This window comes from Crotalus tigris, unplaced genomic scaffold (genome assembly GCF_016545835.1).
Source record: "Crotalus tigris isolate CLP2741 ecotype Arizona unplaced genomic scaffold, ASM1654583v1 scf7180000019070.2622420, whole genome shotgun sequence".
Lineage (NCBI taxonomy): Eukaryota > Metazoa > Chordata > Lepidosauria > Squamata > Viperidae > Crotalus > Crotalus tigris.
The window spans coordinates 786,490-808,482 of record NW_024097360.1 but is presented as its reverse complement, the minus strand read 5'-3'; the positions used below and the strand labels follow the sequence as shown (position 1 = coordinate 808,482).

Genomic DNA, 21,993 nt, shown 5'->3' with positions numbered 1-21,993 from the left:
GTTTGAGCCCTGGCCTCAAATGCACGGTCCACTGCCTGCACTATTAGGGTAGCTAACAGATCCCCCGTCAATGCAGGAGGAGTAACCATTGCCTGCGACCCTGCAGGTGCTGTGGTTAGCATGGCCCTCGGGTTTTCCTGTAACCTCCGTGGGGAGGTGGATCGGGAGAGCGATGAGAATTCGCCTATCCCACCCTCTGTTTGGGACTGTGATGAGTTCCCTAGTGACCAAATGGCCTGTGGGGATGAAGGGAGACCCAGCGGTAGATCAGGACCTATCCCCCCATTCTGCCTATTTTCAATTCTGGCCCTTTTCTGGGCTCTGTCGAACTCTTTTTCTAGGGCTTGGTGTCTTCTGATTGCCTGTTTGTCAGCCTTCTTTGATGACTTCCTTGCAGCCTTTCTAGGGGCTGCAGAGGATTCCGAATCCTCTGAAGCAGGTGCTCCAGAGGATGAAGGCGGGGCTCCAGTGGAGGGAATGATTGCTTCCTCCATTCTCCACTAACGCTGGGCCGCGATAGGGGGGACCCAGGTAGTAGGAGAGCTCCAACTTTGAGTAAGGACAGGCGCACTACTGGGGGCGTCTGGAACTCAGGAGCAGACTCTGCAAAATTGTCAGAGTTAGTCACTGTGCACGGATAAGAACAGGCACGCTAATGGGAATGCCTGGAACCCGGCTTGACTATGGTGGGTAAGGACAGGCACGCGACTGGGGATGCCTGGAACCCACCACTAAATCCAGAAGCGTACGGGCCACTAATGGGGGACCCAAAGTCCGGAAGGAGCCAAAGGCAACTAAACACAGTTAGCTATGAAAGGTTCTTATTTACTTTAGATTGAAGACACCAAGTCCTGGAACCCGCAGCTATGTGTCTGATTTGAATGTCTCTGAATGAATAATAGATGCTTTAGTACCCCAGTACTGCTTGCCTATTAATTCACTCCAGCGGCTGAACCTATTCTTCACATGGAGCTTAGCTCCCCTGTTTGGACAAAAATATGGCCACCGCTGCCAGGAGACTACTGCGCATGTGTTAAAAAGGCTGCCTGTGCCACGTGCGGTTGTAACAAAGAGCCGCGCGTGCTCACAGCTGTGCAGACAATGGCGCCTCGTTTAAAAAATCCTGAGCAGCCTGGTTAGTGAAAGAAACTGCTCCTTCGCACGCCAGCTGTTTCCCTTAATTAATCTCCCTCCCAGCATGCGTCCCCTTTGTCCTCCGCTTCCCTCGCTAATTGCTTGCCTTTCTGTCTTTTTGTTTTGTTTGTTTTAAACGCGAGGGGTTGCCCGAGCCTCCCCGTTTGTTTAAGGCTGCTGCCGGCTGCTGGAAGGTGGTTGGGGTTTGGGTTAGGGAGGGGAGATAGGGATTTCCCCCTTTTAAGTGGGGGTGGTTTCCCCTGTAGGGAATGTGACTTCCTGAGTCTTACAATTTAGCTAGGCAATTTTGAGTAATCAATTACATTGAATAAATTATCTCTAATTAACTTTTAAACTAAGCAATTTCAGCTACTAGAAGAAATCCCCCCCAATGGAAAGGAACTATACCTGCCCAGGAGCCAAAGATTGTCGGTCTTTCTGTATGGCCAGATCAGTCAAGACTGAAGAATCATGGTACAGGACTGGGCGTGGCAACTTTGGCTGACTGATCTGATTGGCCAGGAATACAGTCTCAACCCACTGCGTGGATTATCCATCTCCAGTGCTGGAGAATCTAACAGAGCAATTCTAGTATCTTTGCTGGATGTTGAGCTTTTCTATGACTCTCACCTTGCCATTCTATCATGCTACCTTGTAATAGCTCGTAACTCCTTGTATTGTGTGTTTAGATTGTAAATGCAATGACAAAGACTTATAGATATTCACTAACTGCTTCAGGATCCTTTGAGGCCAATTTTGCTAGAAACCAAGTCCTTAAACTAATTATTTATTTAGCATACAATGAGCACATGACAGAAGAGAAGTAAACCTATACACACAATGCATAAACTAATTCTGACATACAAGCCTGTTGAAATTTGCTGGTTAAATATTCTACGTTTTAACTGGTTTAGGTGGCAGGTGATCATGTGCACCAATCCCACTATGTGATAAAACAATGATTTGTTGATTAGGCCAAGTGAACAGTTCTTCAAATACCAAGTGTGATTGCATCTCCAAGTCACCAACCAATGAACATAATGGCTTAGTCCATGGGTGTCAAACTGCCAGCCTGCCTTTCAATAACTTTAAACATGACAAAATTGGAATCAAACCCTGTGATACTGGTTTGTACACCTCATTCTATTGCCTACTTAAAACAAGAAAACAAGAGAGGTTGATTTTGTGGCGGTAATGACTGGCCAGTGGAGTGATTAAATAGCAAGGATATTATTCTTTTCTGGATTAAAAAAAAAAAGATTGGAATCTTATGGCAATTTAAAAGTTTATTTATTCTGGCAGATGTACTTGGATAATATTCTCCTTCAAGTGCTTGCTTATCTTAGCTATGACTGTAGCTATTTGTTATAGTTGCAAATGTTATGTATGTATGTATGTATGTATGTATGTATGTATGTATGTATGTATACAAATAATGTGGAAATCCCAATTCATACAACCTGAATAACATCCTTATCCAAACATTCTGCCCAAGGGTAACCCCAACGTCAGAGGAAAACTGAAGGAAGTAGTGTTGGGAAAATGGTCCAAACAAGAATGAGACAATTTTAGAAGACCACATCACACTCTCAATCCCAGATGATACACACGGAACATTTGTGTTGGGGGAGGAGCATTAGATCTCCTATACATCTGATAGGAACCGTGTACACTGGGAGTTCAGGAGACATGCAAATATAGTTAATTGGATAAAGGGCTAAGGAGATAGAAAAATCTAAAAAGAGGAGGAGGAGTATGCTAGTACATAAGTAAACTGCACAGTACATTTGATCTCTCTTCTAAAATTTCATGTTGAATAAGCATCATGGCTAGAAAAGAAAAAAAGAATCCATGTGTGTCTTTCCTATAGTGCCACAGCAAATGCCATAGTCTTCTTCCATCATATTTTATACCTTTTGTTTAAAAACTAAGTGTAATTGATTGTCCACTGGTGTCTGGGTTTAGCTTTTTTCCATTCTTCATTCTACCATCTCCCTTCAATTAAAAAGGGAGAAAACAGCTAAGTGTTTTTGGATGGCTAGTAGGAAAGCAGTGTGTAAAAACATAATACCATTTTCCTAGGGGGAAAAAAGGAAATGAATGCTGTCCTGAAGCATTTACACTCATGAGAATGTTTAAAAACCATTGGGCCTGTTTTGCTGTTTTGCTCCAATGGGTGGAAATGTTTGGAATAGGGGACTGTTGTCATTTTTTTTTTTTTTTGGCAATGTTAGATATGAGTGAATGTTGGATGTGAATGAATTCATATGGATTTGCATCCAGGAGAATGCAGCAAATATTTAGACTGCAATCGGATATGATGGGTTTTCTGTTATCTGGGCACTTGTATAAATGATTATGGTGATTAGCTAGCAGAGTCAGACAGAAGCAGAAGAAAGGCAGCAGATAAATAACAGAGTACAGAATATGCTCAAGCTCTTTTTCAAATCTGAATTTTGTTAGATGGAACATAGCAGCCAACCAAACTTCTGCAAAAAAAAAAAAAAAACCTTTCATCATATGATACCCTGCTGGCTCCACCACTTCAATATTACAGCTGCCTTCTCCCCCACCCTTTACTGTTTAGCCTTGAAAAGACACAATTTAAAGGTAAAAGGAAACAGGATGGCAAACTTCCCATTTAATGAGCAGATCTGGGTTTTTTTTTTCTTGTTCCAAAAAGCAAGGCCCAAACCCAGGGGTTTAATTTCCTAAAAAAGGGGGGGTTTAATGAAAGACTAATCAGCACTTCCTGCAGCACTTTCCATTTGATCCTGGAATAGAGAAAAGCTGCTTTAAACTTTTGGTCCAGCTGGCCCACTATTGTCTACCAATTGATTGGTGTTGATTTTCCAAGATTCTAGGAGAAAGTTTTTTCGAGTCAGGATGGAGCATACAACCCATCTCCATACAAACTGTGGGTTTAATGACTCAGCTGTGGAGTTCCCATGCTAAACCTGGTATTAAGCAGAGGCTGGGCAACTATGAATCAATCCTGGGTAATAAAAGATGTTTTTTTTATCAAAAGATTGAATTAGATGCCCTCAGATCTATGACTCTGCAGATGTACAAATTCTATTATTTCTCCTGTAACTAGATAGGCTTAAGCAAGAGGTACTTCAATCACCCTCTAGTTATAGCAGATCCAGGTAAAATGTGTGTTAAACAGCATCAGAGCAATCAAAGAACTAAAGGAAAACATTTAGCTTCAGCAAATATATTATAGTTATCACATTGACTAGCTTACTAAATAACAGCTAGCCTGCCTCAAATCTCCAGGGGAGATATATTTCACAATCTATGATAAAAATGGGAGACTGGCAAGGGATTCCACCTCTTCCATAAAGCAAGGCAGGGAAGATAAAACTGCTTAGCAATACAGGAATAGGAGAAACTCTAAGATACACAATACCTTTGAATGATCGGTTCCCCAAATGTAAACAAAAAAAATGAACATGTGATGCCAATCAGAAAATGAACAAATGCTGTTATTCTTCCTTGAAATTGATTCATGCTGTGATTAACACTTTTGAAGAGGTTCTCAGAAACAGAACAAGAAACTTACCATGTAAACAGCAAATTAAGAATTTCAAGAACCCTGCTCCTTAGCTCCTGCATCCATACTTCAGAAGTCCTTCTGCAGCTGTTGTATCTGAAAACAGCATAGACGTGAAGGATAAATAGGGAGAAATCGTTAAAGGAGATACCAGGAAATCCCCATGTCCTACAATGAGGGACTTTTAAGGTTCAATTATCTTAGTCCTGGGGAGGGGGATCACACTGAAGTTTATGATGGTAAGGACATGACTGAAGGAAAACCAGAGGATATGTTAGCAGGATGCAGCAGTTTAAATTAGTTTTAATGTGGTTTTTGGGTGGCTTCTTTTTGTACACTATGCCTTTTAAACTATTTTTTTTTAAAAGGCTTGAGAACGCACAAAAATAGGCAGGGGAGCAAAATGCTCTCCTGCATTAACAGATGAAACTAATCAAAGCTCATTGAGCACTGGAACATCTGGAAGACAGAGAAGTAATTCTGGATGCTGTAAGAATATGCTGTTTCTGCATCCTTAGGGTGCTAATTTAAGAGAAGGAAATTTTGAAAAACATTCCAGCCCAACAGTACAAGGAAATATGAATGCCACCCCTTTGAATGGGCAAACTTTTAAGATTTATATGAACTTTTCAATCATTAAAATGGCTGCACCATTTTAAGCACAGTGAAGAGACAAGTAGCCCGGTTTGCCTCAGCCACAATAGAAATATATAGAACATATTAGCAAATACATAACACCTTCTGTCATTTAACTTGCAAAAGATTGGTGTTTGCTTCCTCACAACTACATTTGGCCTCCCTCTTTCCTTGTTTGTACTACATGTGCTTCCAAAGCTAACTCTAGTTGGCACAAAGTTTACATGAACCAGCTTTTGGGCGGTGTACAAACTGTACTTGAGAACAAAGCCATCAGAACAGAGCAGAAATCTGCTCTGCTCTTTCTATTTCTTCACTATTTATGTATTTCCTGGAGGAGGGAGTACATTTGTTTTTTTATTGTGGGTTGGCTTAAATAGGCAGAAATACCTGTTTATATAAAAAACAGAACTAAGTTTTTAAAAGCCACCGCTTTCAGTAGAGAGTAGCTTTTCCCAGTTTTTCCTACACTAAAAAGAAATATTAAAAAAATATTTGTACAGTATGCCACCATTTCCAGTGCTTTAGACAAAATGTCCAGAGATTACTCATCAGTTTATGTAGTCCTTCTCAACCCGATACCCTTCAAATGTACCATGAAAGCAATATTCAGAGTTCCCAGCAAGCTCTCCATCATCCAATCTTCCATTCTGAGATTAATAGTAAGACTAGTAAGATTTATATTTATGGCAAATGCCATAAATATAATTTTATATTTATGGCAATAACCTTATTTCATAAGATCTTCAATACCAGCATTTTGTTCAGTCATCTGAAAGTGGAGTGAAGTTCCCCTCTGCAACTCTGTTTTAACATGTGATAAGAGTACTGATTGAGAAGGGAGGTGCAAACATTGTGAATGTTAACTGTTTCGAATGTGAAAGATCCCATATCAAGCTCAGAACACGTTTTTGAGCCAAAAATACTTCCCAAATAGTTGAAATGGCCCGTTTCATGCTTGACATAGCTGTTTCATGCTCAAGAAGGGCATTTCCAACTTGAAACGGAGTTTTTAGCATTCCAAATGGTTTGAATCAAAAACTTTTCATCACTTTTATGACTTGGCTACTTGTTTGTCTATATGAGAAATCCAAAACAGGCGACATCAAAGGAGAAAGGTATTTTCTTGAGGTAGAGCAGCTTCCCTAGAGCGATGTGTCCAGAAGGGCAGAAAGAAAGGACACAATTTGCAAAAAGCAAACTCTCAACCTTCTTAGCCACCAGAACTGAGGATATTAAAGCTCCTAACATTTCTAGAGGCACCAAAAAGCTATTTTTTTAAAGAAATAGTTCACCCCCTCCTTTTCTCCATCATTACTCAGCCTGATCTTCAAAATTCTATTTCACGTGTTTTAAACGAATGCCAAAGATAGAAATTTTCTACTTTTTTTTTTTTGCAACAGTTCTTATCTGAGTTTGTGAAAGAGGATTTGTTCAGAAATGCATTCAAATTCTTATCCTCAGTTAATTCTAAGGTTCCAACTGATGTGTGTTTATGTGAATTGTACAATCTCTCCAATATTCAGCAGGCTTCCTGTTTTCTTGGACTTTAATTAAATTGCAAGACCTCATCAGGGAATTTCTCCCTACGTTTCTTTTTTCTTTTTTAAATGGTGCTACCTCCGGTGTCTCAACCTCAACGGGACTCCTCTAAGTGAGAAACACAAGCTTTAAAGGCATTAGAGCAGTGGTTCTCAATCTTTTTAATGCCGCGACCCCCAACCGGTCGTAAGTCGAGGACTACTCAACTGGTGCAGCACCATTTGCAGAATGGGACTTTTGGTGGGCTCAGCAGGGCAGAGACAGTCTGGACAATTCCTATTGGCTTTTGAAAGCCAATAGAATTAGACTCTATTCAAGAGAGTCTATTCTATTGGCTTTCAAAAGCCAATAGAATAAAAGGGAGTAGCACAGCTAAGGAAAAGGGGGAAAAAATGGCGGACTGCGTTGTTTGGCGACCCCCGTGAAATGGTCGTTCGACCCCAAATGGGGTCCCGACCCACAGGTTGAGAACCACTGCATTAGAGGTACAGCACCTTGAACTGCATTCGGAAACAAATTTGTAACCAATGCAACTCCAGTAGCAGCACGGCATTATAGTCATACCACAAGCTATTCAGCAGCTATATTTTGCAACAGCTGAAGTTTCTGGGTGATGTTCAAGGGCCCTCCTTTCTAGGGCAGATTATAATAATCCAAGTGGAGGCAACAGCATGAATGGCTGCCTTTATTCCATTCTAAGAATGGCCAAAACTGGCAACCCAGTCAAAGATGGGGAAAAGTCTTCTTGTCCAAGGCTTCCATCTGCTCTTCCAGTAGGAGACACAAGTCTAGGTGGATTCCCAGTTGGTGGATGTGATCTTTGAGGGGGAACACAACCTCAAAATTGGTGTAATTACACGCTCAAGAGATTTCTGAATTAGCATCTTTCCATCTCATCTAGATTGTATCTGAGCCAATTTCTCCCCATCCAGACCCCGATAGCTTCCAGGCACTAAGTCAGAACATCTCCCGCATTTCTATTTGGCCCAGATTGGAGACATACAACTATGTACCACCAGTGTAGGGTTACTATGTCATCTCAAACTGACAAATTAGCTCACTTAGTGGCACCAGGCTGATATTAAATAAAATAGAGTTGAAGGCTAAGCCCTACAGCAACCCGTACTTCAATGTCTGACCTCTGTTCCTTCATAACCATTGACAGGCTCACTCACTTGGGAAGGAGTGTAACCACCACAAATATGGTCTCCACCAGTCTTAACCCATGTGGGCAATCCAGAAGGAGAGACTATAGCTGACAATATCAAATGATGCTAAGAGATCTGGTAACACAAGAAAGATCACATTCTTCTCACCCAAGTTCCCATAAAACTTATCCAGAAGAGTGACTAAAATAGTTTCTGTCCAATGCCCAGGGTTAAGGTTAAGACAGGTGATTCAGTCAAGAGATTTACAGAGAAGAGAGAATGAATTTATTCTCTTTTGCCTCAGAGGTAAGAGCCAGTGGCTTACAACTGCAAAGAAGGGGATTCTGGTTAGACATCAGGAGGAACTTCCTAACTGACCTGTTAGCCAACAGAATAGTCTGCCACATGAAATGGCAAATTCTCCTTCACCATACTTGTTCAAAGATTCTTGAGGGCCATTAATAGACCCTGCAAAGAAAAGCTAGTTGGACCATCAGAACAGTTACTGCCTGATTTAGGAAAGACTTCTGTCTGTGTGCATCTTGTGGGCAGGGGGAGGAAAACAAGATACATATTCTGAACTCTCATTGGCTTGAGTATTTGATTTATTAAAAGGGCTTCCTGGACAATGAATGCTTCTGGAAGGCAACAAATAATGTGTGATTGCTTCCTCTCCTTCATGATTTCCATTTGCAATGCCCTTACAAACCCAAGCCATCTGTCTGGTTGTCCAATAAAATTTCTGCAGCCTCTAGTGATTCGGACAAGAGGCAGGGAGAACTTGATAGAGGAGGGAAGATCAAGAGGACAAATTCCCCTATTGTCTCTTAGCTCCTTGGATTGATTGAAAGACATCATACCACTCAAAAGAGAATTCTGAAATTGTGGGCATCTTGCTAGAAGGCTGAAGAGGGAAGAGAAAGTATCAGCCATTCCTGCCATTTTGACCATAGAGAAAGAGAAGATCATTGTCACAGAGATGGAGGAGGGGAGGAAGTGGCTTCTCCTGCCACTTTCCTGAGTCAGAAGAGATAGGTCCTTCCAGATGCAGAGAGAAATGGAGGGTAGGGTAGCATGGGAGCTAGATTTGAGAACTAGAGAGTCAGAGCTTCTCAGAGAAGAAATATGAGTTGTAAAAACAAGCAAGAGCCATCCTTTCCTAGCTTGAAAAGTGTAAGGTTAAATATCTGTTAAACCATTACCACAACAAATGCCACAATTAACTGTCATGGGTACAAGAAAGCTCCCACGTTCATGCTGACAAAGGGCAATCAATTGCTGAAAACAGCTTCATCCTCACAGACAACCTTCTCTAATCATGACATGACAAGTATCTGGGAAACTTCTCCCAAGTATGAACACGAGGGGCTGACAACATTGTCAGAAGCACCAAGTATAATTTACTATAGGGTGGGTGTGAACATGCTATTGTCCATTCCCAAGCCTCCCTAATCAAGAAGCTTGACAGATCTTCCCATGGAATTTCTCAGAATTCTGGCTGTTGAATTATGCTGCTATCTTATCCTGGTTTTCATGGAGTAGATACATGACTGAGAATGCAAAACTGAGCTGGAAAATAACTCTTCATTGGAACATCTTATGTAACTGAACACGTGGGGAGGGTGAGGGTGGAGGGGGACAAACTGGTGACATTTGCCAATCTGTCATGTTATCACTCAGAACAGAAATAGTCAATGGGCTATGCCAGAAATATTTTTGTTACTCAGGGAGAAAGACGTTTATTTTGTGAAACAGTTCACTCGGACATGTGAGCCTTTTAGCAGTTTTTATTGCTACAGATCCTTTTAATTAGAGCAGTAATAAACCCCAAAGCCTTGTCCAAACCAATTTGTTACTGATGTGGTCAGTGCTACATATCCTATTTTGCAAAAGTCAGAGCTCCCTCTGCAAGAAAGGCCACTTCAATCCTAGTTTAATAAAACTAGGGTTGTCGGCGTTTAGCCCAGTGGTTCTCAACCTTTTTAATGCCGCAACCCCCAACCGGTCATTAAGTTGAGGACTATCCAACCGGTCGTAAGTTGAGGACTACCCAACCGGTCGTAAGTCGAGGACTACCCAACCGGTTGTAAGTCGAGGACTTTCCCTGCCTGGGAGCACCACGCATGCATGGTGCCGCCCCCTGCACTGGCCGAGACGTAGCTGGCAAGCGGCAGAGATGGAGCAGGCCGACCACCGGCTGGGCCACCAGCTGGCCCAGCCCAAGGGAGGTAAGACACCCGCCGGGCCCCACGCGTGCCAGCAACCCTCCCTGTGCCCGCCGACCTCCCACCTCTGGCCCTCTTTTACTTACATTTTTAGTAGTTGCTCAGCAGGGAGGGGTGGAAACTTCCAGACAGCTCGCCTTCGCTGCAGACAACTTGCAGCACCGTTTGCAGAATGGGACTTTTGGCGGGCTCAGCAGGGCAGAGACAGCCAGGACAATTCCTATTGGCTTTTGAAAGCCAACAGAATTAGACTCTATTCAAGAGAGTCTATTCTATTGGCTTTCAAAAGCCAATAGAATAAAAGGGAGTAGCACAGCTAAGGAAAAGGGGAAAAAATGATGGACTGCGTTGTTTGGCGACCCCCATGAAATGATCATTCGACCCCAAATGGGGTCCCAACCCACAGGTTGAGAACCGCTGGTTTAGCCCATGATAGGAACATAGAAGATTGACTGGCCACAGTCTTCCTAAAGTATAGTTCTATTTAATAAATTACTTTCAAACCCACTTATCCATATCTATATTTATATAAAGCATATATGCAAATTTAATGCAAATCTTTTCTTTTTTTTATAACGCCTTCCCTAATTTTGGGCGATGACTAAGTCTTCTCCTTTGACTAAATCTGTGTCTTTTGTCTAGAATATACCATCGTCAGCTTCCATTTCCTACAAACCAAAATATCTATGTTTAATATGGAATACACAGCTCTCACTTGACCTCAGTTACATGAGCTCCACCCAGAGAATATTTTAAAGGTTGGTGAATATCAGCGATGGGAAACGATAGATCCTGGGGCCCTGAAAACAGTACCAGCATTTTTTTTTCTAGAAAAACCAAACCCCGATTTTTAGAAATGGCAGTTCCATCCACTTGCCTTTCATGCACTTGCTCTGTTTATGAGGAGCCTGGGCTACTCCAAAAAGAAAGGAAATAAATGAATAAAAAAAGCCACTATCATACATGCTGCTGAAATGTTTCCCTCTCCTGATGGCAATAGAACTCTTTTATTTACATGCAGCAAATGAGGCATACAAAAGGGTATGTAAAATAGCAAGTAAAGAGATGCTTTCCATGTGAATGGTAAATGCAAAATTAATTGTGGGAGCAAACTATCTTCTCCAAACATTTTGCGAATCTAATTGATATGCACACCCAGGCATGCAAAATCCTTATTACATGTGGCACTGAATGCTTAAAGAGAGGCAGATTGCACTTTTCCATAAACTTGTAGTTAAGGCTTTGTCTTGCCAATTGTAACCGGTTACGATCATCCGGAACAAGAGGCTTGATGACCCAAAAATTGAAGGGTATAATGCATTCTGTTTTTCTAGAAGTAGAAGTTTCAGAGCTTAACAAGAATCAAGATATAGACTGGATTCAAATAAATGAGCCATTAGGATTGTTTCACAAATTCAGCATTCAATTTGAATTAACTGTAGAATATAAACTGACTAAATAAAATAATCAAACATAGAAGCATTTGTGCTGTGGTGCAATATGTACATTTCTAGTTAGTCCCTTCTCATGCCTGTCCTTGAACAAGGGATTACACAAAATTACAATTTCACTTTTTCAGAAAACTGCTAAGGTGGGATAACAAAATTATCATTCCATGAAGGAACCAACCCCAAGAATTTGAATTTTTTGAAATTTTAATATTTCAGCTATCTCAAAATATTCATACCTTTGATAACTTAAATTCAAGCCTCAATAATCTTGGGCTCAAATGAAGAATATTTTTCCTCAATGCAATTCACTGTTTTCATGCTCCAAATTTGATTAACAAATTCAGAATGTAGCATTCATGTAACATAGAGAATGACTTGGGGACAGTGTATACATATAAAAAACTACTGAACTGCACATATTACAGTTTAGCTAGCAAGTATTTCATATACTAGCACACTAAAAGAGGAGAAAAAAAAACAAGTGGGTCAGTAAGAGATTAACAAGTTATGAGGTATGGCTGTGATACAGATATCCACCTAGTTCAAGTTGTCATATTCCATCTTCTCCCGCAACATATATGTAGCTACAGTATTACTATAACTTAGATGAACAGTTAGTTATTCAGTTCAAAATATGTGAAAATCAGCTCAGAGCCAGTAGAATATATATTCGTATAATTAAGTTACATTTCCCTAGGTATAGTCAGATAATCCCACCCTCCAATTTGCATTGACTTTTACAGTTGCCATGGTAGAAGAATAAATTAAAATTAGGACAGAAGCAGACATTCTTCAGTGCATAACAATTCCGGGTGATTTGAAGAGTTCACAAGAGTGAAATACCTACATATCAAACTATTTTTTTCCATCCACCTTTTCAATATTGTATTTCTTCACTGAGCATGGAGATACAAGTTTAATAATAAATGTGTACATTGTGGAACAAGCTAAGATTTTTTGTTGTAATCTCAGATATGCCCATATAGCAGAGATCTGAGTTTGTTCCCAATGCATCCAACTGAGTTTGTTCCCAAGTCATTGTAAGATTCCATCCTAAGGCCTAGAACAAAGGATATTGCAATGAATTTCTTTCGTTTTTGAAGGTCTGAGTCCTAATTAACAATCTCAAATTAATTCTATTTTTCCTGGATCCATGCAAGGAACTGAATTTAAATCAGTGTTTATGTAATGGAATGTAGTCTGAATTCCCAGGAAGGAGGGGGTGCATTCAAGAAGAGCAAAAGATGAAGAAGTTTAGATAGTTTGTATGGGAGAAAGAGTTAAGATGGCTCCTCCCTAGAACTTCTCAGAGTTTATATTTAATGGTGCAAGTAGTCTGCTTTAGTTTGGCAAGTTCTCTGTTCTATTTGTGAGGTACAATAAAGACAAATTTTTAGAAGAACCTCAATGTGTCTCTCTTGATTTCTGGAGCCTGACAATTCTTCAGACTTGGCAACTTCAAGATGTGTGGGCTTCAACTTTCAGAAGTCCACATCTTAAACTTACCAAGTTTGAAGATACAACAATATAGGGCAGGAGTCTTCAAACTTGGCAACTTTAAGACTTGTGGGCTTCATAGCTGGTTGAGGAATTCTGGGAGGTGATGTCCACAAAGTTGCCAAGTTTGGAGCCCCTAGTATATGGGAAGGACCTTTGGAGGAAGGAATGCTGCATATTGAAAGATAAGAGAAGACTAGCCCACAGATGCATAACGAGCAGAAAAAGAAACTCAGAAAGAAACCTCCTTATCTCATGAGGCAGTAAAACAGACAATGGAAGATTGGCACTATCAGACTTTTAAGATGCTATTAATTTAGATCTAAGATAAAACCAAAATAGCTCATCTGGTTGTTTCCATTCTGATCTTTCTGGGAAGATTGACAGAAAAATATTGAATTAGATTATCAACTAATACATACATACATACATTATATACACACATACATACATTTCTGCTTTTATCAATATTGGAGGTGCTATTTCCCACCTTGAAGTAGGAAGACTCATCTTCTGTATACCAGATTTTGAATTACTATGTATTACAGTATTATCATTTTTGTATTGGGTAGCTTGTCTGTCAGATAGTCAAAAGAATGGTAGTGTAAGGCGGTTGTCTAGAATAAAGCGACCTGGTTCAAGCTCCCCTTTTGATCATGGAAAACAATGAATGAGTAATTGTCAACCTAGCCTACCTCACCAGGTTCTTAGGGGGGTAAAGTAAGGGGAACTTCCTATGTACCCTGCTTTGGATTCTTAATAATTACAAAAAAACAGGTTGTAATAAATAAAAATAATTTTGCATTTTTCTACCAATATACAAACTGAGCCTTAGTCATCTGTGGAAATGTGTTGTCCTCTGAATTTTGCGATGCTGCTTAGGATTTAGGCAAATGTCTGTAAAAACACAAAAATAATATACCAGATATGTTATGTTAGATGGGGTGGTTTGCAAAATGGAGTATTATGAAGCAGATTTCCACAAAAAAAATGTGTATATTTGGACAACTATGGGTCAAAACTTGAAATGTTCACAAAACAAGAGAAGCTGAGAAAAACGGAAGTTAATAGATTGGCAGAAACTATAAACTGAAAAAAAGCAAAATCAATAGATTCTCCCATCTTTAGTAGGAAATTATAAAAATCAGCACCACCACCCTTCTTCTTATGAAAATGGAAGAATATGGAAAAACAACTCCAGATTGCCTCCATAAAGTACTAGGCAGCTCCAGATGTAGAGATAAAGCAAAGTTTTTTTACAAACCCACCTAGTGCTGATCATGGTTTTCAGAACTAATGTTTCTGAGATCATGATTATAGATACAAGCTACTGTCAAAGCACAGAGATGTGGTAGGAAGATGTTCCTGGATCGCCTTTTGCTTGAATCAGCTTCACAGCTCAACAAGACCATAGGGTACCCATTTTACAATAGGTGTTGTTTCTCTGGAAACAAATGGCACATTCAGTCTCAAATCATTACCAAGGTCTTAGAAGCAAGTCTTCATTCTCCACCTCTCATTCTCTGCAATAGAGCACACAGCATTTTCATGCTGGTGAATTTTTCATGTTCTGGCCCACAAGAGCAAGCCTAAAACAGATCTTTCATCCAGAAGCTAAAGAACGAGTTCTTATTAGCTCATCAATTTGGATAAAAAATATTTGAGATGAAAACATTAGCTCGGCTCAGGGTCCTAATAGCACAGGAGATGAAGGAGAATGAGCAGTGAAATGGTTGCCCCCACAGCTAACTACATGCTCATGTTATTCATTGTAAGGTTGACAGGACATTTCATCTGATGGTGGTCATGGCTGTTCTCCAAAGCTCTTTTGACACAGGCTATCGGACGTGCTCTGATGAGATGTCCCGATGCATATCCTGATGCTGGGAATGCATAGCTCATAGGAATCTTATATCAATACATGCAGATTCTTTTCCTTCTGCATACTGACGATGTGATTTTCCCCCATATAGGCAAATAATCTGAAAGAGATTCATTCAGGTACACTTAAACTATGGAATTTGCAATCCTAAAACTATACAGGTAATTCTCAACTTATGATCCCAATTGGACAGGAATTTCCATCACTAAATGATGCAGTCGTTATTACATGACTGTGGCTGATTTTACCTCCTTTTTTTGCCAAAGTTATTAAGCGAATGGCGGGGTCGTTAAGCAAATCGCACAGTTGTTAAGCAAATCATGTGATGGTTAAGTGAACCCAGCTTCCCCCACTGACTTTGCATGTTGGAAGATGAAAAGGCCGCAAAGGGGGACCACACAGTCCCTGGATATCGCAACCATCGTAAATTCCTGCCAAGTGTCAGTATTGTGATCCTGTAACCGTGGAGGGACATTGTAGCATTCATAAGTGTGAGGACCAATTGGGAGTAACTTTTTCCAGTGTTGTTGTAACTTCAAACAGTTGCTAAACAAATAATCGTAAGTCGAGAACTACCTGTAATAGTTTTTATTTAGCAGCCATGAGTTTCAATGTGGTGTCAATTGCTTTCTTTGGTCATTTATTTATTAAATTTATGTGCAGCCCCGTTCACTAGCAGAGCAACTCTTTTGAATGTCTGAATTTTTTGTTTTATAGTGCTAGCTCTCTTGAGTCTGCTCTGAGTGAGAAAAAAAAAGACAAGAGTATATCAATGAAAGGGGCGTTGTCTTACCTGAACGCCTTTTCTCAGCACGGAGATGGAGAATCCACCAATGGGTTTAGACTGTGTTCCTGTCCAATCAGATCAAGTCAGCCAAAGTTGCCACACCTCTCCTGGGCTAGAGGATACCAGTCTCGACGCAGGCGAAGCCATGACTGACAGCATAAATATAGATCTAGACCTAATAACCTACTAGGGTGGGAGTAGATTCTCCATCTCCGTGCTGAGAAAAGGCGTTCAGGTAAGACAACGCCCCTTCTCCAGCACAGGAGATGGAGAATCCACCAATGGGACATACCAAAGCCTACTGTCCCTGAGGGAGGGAATCAGGCCTGCCCAGTGTGGCACTTTGCGGTAGTACCTGTTGGAGAACTCTCCTGCCAAAGGAGGCTTCCACCGAGGCGAACTTGTCGATTTTGTAATGTCTAATGAAGGGTGATGGAAATGACCATGTGGCCACTCTGCAAACATCTTCAATGGACGCTTAAGTGTCCCAGGCCACGGAAGTAGTCACGCTACGGGTGGAATGGGCCGTAATACACCCTGGAACTGGCACTGAATCCGCCCGATATAACTCTGCAATACAAGCCCTAATCCACCTGCCAATCGTGGAGGAGGATACTTTCCTGCCCTTAGAAGGAAGATGACAGGAAACGAAAAGGGCCTCACTGGTGCGGAAGGCAGCTGTCTGCGAGATATAATAACGGAGTGCTCTGCGGACATCTAGCAGGTGCCACTGTCGTTCCAGAGCATGCGATGGACTAGGACAGAAATCTGGTAACACGATTTTCTGAGTCCTGTGAAATAAAGAATTTACCTTTGGAACAAAGGTCGGATCAAGACGAAGGACCACTTGGTCCCGGTGAAAAATGTATAAGTCATCTCTGGTGGAGAGAGCCGCTAATTCGGAAAGCTACCAAAAATGCTACTTTGTATGATAAGTATCGCAAATCATATGTTTTGAGGAGTTCAAAGGGCGGATTGGTAAGAGCCCGCAAAACCCTCGGTAGTTCCCAGGAGGGATATCTATGGACTGCAGGGGGCTTGGTGTTAGTAGCACCCTTGATGAATGAGCGGATCAAGGGATGGTGACCTAGGGAAGTGGCAGATTCACATGTAAGTATGGTGGAAAGAGCAGCGACTTGTCTGCGTAGTGTGTTTGAAGCCAAACCCCTCTTCAGCCCCTCCAGAAGGTAGTCCAATATGTGAGGAACTGTCAGATCTGGAATTGACAAGTAGTGTTTTGAGCACCACGAACAGAAATTCCTCCACATGGCCTCATAAATACGGTTGGTAGAGGGCCGACGGGAGGCCTGGATTATGGAAATAACTCCTGGTGAGCAGTGCTCCCAGGATAAGACTGAGCGCTCAAGTGCCATACAGCTAATTGGAGTCATTGGGGGTCCGGGTGAAGGAGTGTCCCCTGACTGAGTGAGAGTCTGTCCGGGGGAACCTCCACGGTTCCGCTAGTGAGAGGTTCACTAGGTCCGCGAACTACGGTCTCCGAGGCCAGTACGGGGCCACTAGAAGAACCTCTGCTCTTTCCCTGAAAATCTTGCGGACGACCGCTGGAAGAAAAGGGAGAAGAGGAAAAGCGTAGAGCAGACCCTCTGGCCACGGACTCCAAAGAGCATCCGTGCGCTCTGCCCCTGGGGAGGGGAAACGGGAGAAGAACCTCGTTAACTGAGTGTTTGTCGGGGAGGTGAAGAGGTCTAGGACTGGAAGTCCGAATTGATGGGAGATTTCCCTGAAGATCCTCGGATGCAGGTGCCACTCTTAGTGGTTCACCGTTGCCCTGCTGATCCCCTGAGTGTTTGCCTCTCCTGATACGTGATCGGCCTTGATGGAGGCTACGTTGGATTCTGCCTAAGAGCCCAGGAGGAGAGCCTCAGACAGGAGAGCATGGGATCGGGTGCCCCCTTGCCGATTTACATGGGCCTTGGCAGCGACATTGTCCGTGAGGATCAGTACATGACGTTTCGCCACAGTATTGCGGAAATGTCGAAGAGCCAGGTGTATGGCTCTGAGCTCCAGCCAGTTTATGTTGTGCCGAAGGTCGGAACGGACAACGGCCTTGGGCCCACATCGAATGTAAGTGTGCACCCCAACTGAACAGGCTGGCGTCGGTCATAAGAGTGATGTGATCCGGCTCCTTGAAGGAGGACCCCCAGAGCATGGCGGATGAGAGACACCACTTGAGGGAGCGCGAGACTCGGGGTGGAATTCACACTCTTTGAATGGATGAGCTGATGTTCAGTCTCTGGAAAGGGAGCAGGAACCACTGAAGTATCCTGGAGTGGAGCCTGGCCCAAGGCACGATAGCAATGGCCGAAATCATCTTTCCCAGCAATTGGGATAGACTTGCTAACGTTACCGTACGGTTCCCACAGAGTTGTAGGACTAACTGCCGTATGCTGTCCCGGTGTTCTTGTGATAGATAGACCCGGCAGTTCACCGTGTCTATGATGGTCCCTAGGTGTAATAGCCTTGTCATGGGAGACAAGTGGCTCTTGGAGAAGTTCACCAAAAACCCGTGACATTGAAGCTCCCTTTTTGGAAGAGCCAGTATCCTCCATCCTCGTGGATTATCACAGGAGCACGATAGGATACTCCTGGTATCCAGAGGCAGCTGCTTTTTTTCTGTGGATAAGCACAGGAGCACGATAGGGTACTCCTGGAATCCAGAGACAGCTGTAGTTGTTTATATGGATAATCACAGGTGCACGATAGGGTACACCTGGCATCCAAGGACTGCTAATTTGTGGATAACACAGGTGCACAAAAAGGTACACCTGGAATTCAACACCGCTATACAGGGAGAGTCAAGGACCGGGTGTGTGTGTACAGTTGTGCTGTGTGCAGATAAGGAGACATCAATTCAAGACTTCCAAGATGGTGTGGAGATACCAAATTAATGGACTGCGGCCTAGTAATCTCGCTTGGGCAAGAGGAATAGTATAGGCCCCAAAACAAAAGCTGGCAGATGAAGGAGGGAGAGAACTAGCAGTTCTCAAAATGGCGGCCGGACCAAAAATGGTGGCCAGCGCTGCAAAGTGAAACTCCCTGAGGCTATTCTCCAATTGAGAATGGGGTGCGGAAGGAGCCCCTCCCTCAGGACGACGAGGGCCTAGAGACAATGGTGCTCAGTGGCCACAAAATGGCGGCCACGAGTTTGAAAAACCTAATAGGCCACCACGATATATTCGCTGCGCGTCCCTATAGGACCCAGAAATTTGCTTGGCAAAAGGGAAGCAATCGCGAGCTCCAGGTGGCGCGGTCGCCGCTTCCGAAAAGAAATCGGAGCTCGCCTTCGCCTTCTGCACTGTTTTGCCGCCTTACGGAGCTGTCAGCCAGCTGCTTTGCCGAAAAATTGTCGGGAGACGGCGCGTGCTCGCCTGGCGACCAGGGCTGCAGCCGCAAAACCCCCCAGCAATCAATCTGAATATACAAGCTGCCAGACCTCCGGAGCTGCAAACGCAACCCCGGAAACAAAGAAACGGCATCTGAAAGACGCAGGGAAGCCTCCCTGACTTGCGCTGAGCCCAACTGCCGTCCTTGGCCCAGCGCACACAATCGGACACCTGGGATGCAGCCGCAACCCCATGGTCATCCAGAACAAGGACTCAGACCTCAAAGACTCTGGAACTGCAGCCGCAGTCCCAGCAACAAAAACCCTTAAAATGATCTTCAGGGAAGCCTCCCTGACTCAAGTAGAACTTCCACCCCCCCCCCCTTTGAAGCGTGCGCGAATGCGCCTTGGAGCTGCGGTCGCAGACTCCGGCAAGGAAAAGCAATCAGACTAATGTAAAGAAAACCACAATTGTTGCTTCTGAGGGGTGAGGAAAGGTACTGAATTCAGTAGAGATCCAAATTAAGAGTGGCAAGGGAGGATGGAAAACGAAACAGAAAGGCAAGAAAATGCAAAAAAGGGGGCTTTACTAAGCCTCACTTTGAAGCTAAGAGGGGAGGGGGGTTGGAAAGAAACAGCAATCTGAACCCAGCCCTAAGCCCAGCACTGTTCAGAAAACTGTTAAAAGGCAAAAAAATGGAAAATCCACCAATGGAAACTATACCTACCTAAGAGCCAAACTTGCACGTCTATCCTGGGCAAGATCAAGTTGAGATTGGGATCCTCTAGCCCAGGAGAGGCGTGGCAACTTTGGCTGACTTGATCTGATTGGGCAGGAACATAGTCTAAACCCATTGGTGGATTCTCCATCTCCTGTGCTGGAGAATGAAGATGTTTTCACAAAGGCTATGTAATACCTTTCAATATGAGCCATCATGGAACAACAGAGGGAGAAGATTTTTGGCTTAGTGACCTGAGAGCATTGGTGTCTGATAGGTGGTCATTGTGGCTAAAAAGTTTTTAAAAGGCAAAAAAGCCTTTTTCCTCTGTGGGAAACAGCCACAGGATTTAGTTCCACAGATGGAATCTCCTTTCTCCTTTTGTCAGTGGACACAATTTCTGCTGATTGAGCAAGAGACAGACATTTCCCCTGTCTCTACAGCCCTCTTTCTCCTATCCTTAATCCTGTTCCAAAGGATTCCATAAACCCCTGGGCAAATTTAGAAGATGCACAGTAGAGCTGCAGATGAAAGACGCTCATTTCAATTCATGGATAGATTTAAAAGATAAACTATACTTTGACCTGCCATGATTCTCTGTGTCCAAAAAAGAGAAAAAGATTCTTGAGAATTAATACTGGTTGCATAAATTTAAATAAAGGGTCTTTGTTTTTGTTTTATTAAAAGTTAATATCTGGTCCACTTTGATATTTGCTGGATGATGCTGTATCTGTTTCATTTAGAATTCCTCCAGGAGCATCATTCAGAGTAAAAAGTGCCATTGATTGAATACAGACCTAAATCAGGAAGAAGGAAGTAAGTCCAATAACAGGGTTGCATATCCCACTATTACAGGCCAGAAGTCACATCAACATGAAAGGGAAAATGTTCCTTTCCTGTGGAGAGGAACCATATGATTATTTATATTATACTGTGGGATCAGACTATAATCTGTAGTCAGCACAATGCCACAACTACTGAATCTGCACGCAATAAAGAGATAAATGTGTTTGTGAAGGGAAGAGACACCTGAACGAGCTCCTAAAACGTGGGAAATAAGACTGGTTGAAAATTTAACACAAGAGCAGAGATTCCTGTAGATCTTTTCACTGAGGATTCTTTTACCCATCTTTGGTTTCTATTTTTTTAGTTACATTAACTAAGCAGTTCCTCATGGATTATATTACTCTGTCCAAACATCTTTTCACACAGAAATATGGAATATGGATGCTTCAAATATCACTTTTCTTCAGATTTTACTGAATTTTTGCTTTTGTTAGGGTTGAGCAGATCCATCTCAAGGAAGTACTTGGTTTTGCAAAAATGGCTTCCTCTGCTGAGGCACTTAGTTGAAGGAGGACTGAACCATGCTATACCTGCAGCTGTGAGGGAAGATACACTGCTACTCTAGGAAACAGAAAGGGATGATATTTTATAGGAGCATCCTGAAGGGATCCTTAATTTAAGCTCCTCATGAAGCCTCCCGGGAAAATTTGTTCCGCCTGTATATTAGTAAACGACCAAACTCTACCATTTTTGTATTTGCTCCTGTTTGGTTTTGATGCTCTTGATTATGCTTTTGAACATATATATTAATATACATCAATTATTTTTAACTATTTTAAGCATTTAAGAAAATAATAAACGTCACAATAGTTTTCAAAAGAAAACCACTTGGCCTAAAGGAAATCAGTCCCCATTTGTACGCCATACTAAACTGAACTTAACCACCAGACACAGATGGTTGCCTGTCTGGTGCCAGAACACCTCACTGTTTTTAGCAGTTTTGTATACTAAAGAAAGAAACAAACAAACAAACAGTGGCTTATGAAGTTCTGAAGGAGCACCATCCATGGTTTTTTGGCCATGATCAGCTTAACAACTCATAAGATGCACCATCCTGCTTTAACCTCATGCTGATTTTCATCTGACTCAGTTGCTGGCCTATGATGTTAAGCTTAAGCTTCCATCTAATAGCACTTTTCAAAGAAAAGTATCCATTACAACAGAGACAAACCGTGACCAGCAAGTATAGCTATGAGAGAGAGAAATGGGAGAGCCGAAAGGAAGCGG

The 21,993-nt window shown here is 42.3% G+C and overlaps 1 protein-coding gene across 12 annotated transcripts in view; it reads right to left on the bottom strand.

Annotated features, from left to right (window-relative positions):
- PAK5 (p21 (RAC1) activated kinase 5) overlaps nt 1-21,993 on the bottom strand; it is a 134,922-nt gene that overhangs the window by 108,800 nt on the left and 4,129 nt on the right. For 11 of the 12 annotated variants that reach the window (XR_005558648.1, XM_039359427.1, XM_039359436.1 and 8 more), the window contains exon 2: nt 4,700-4,786. The exons of the other annotated variant lie outside the window; for it this stretch is intronic. The gene's annotated coding sequence lies outside the window, so the exon portion shown is untranslated. The remainder of the gene's footprint in view (nt 1-4,699; nt 4,787-21,993) is intronic. 12 annotated transcript variants of the gene reach the window in all.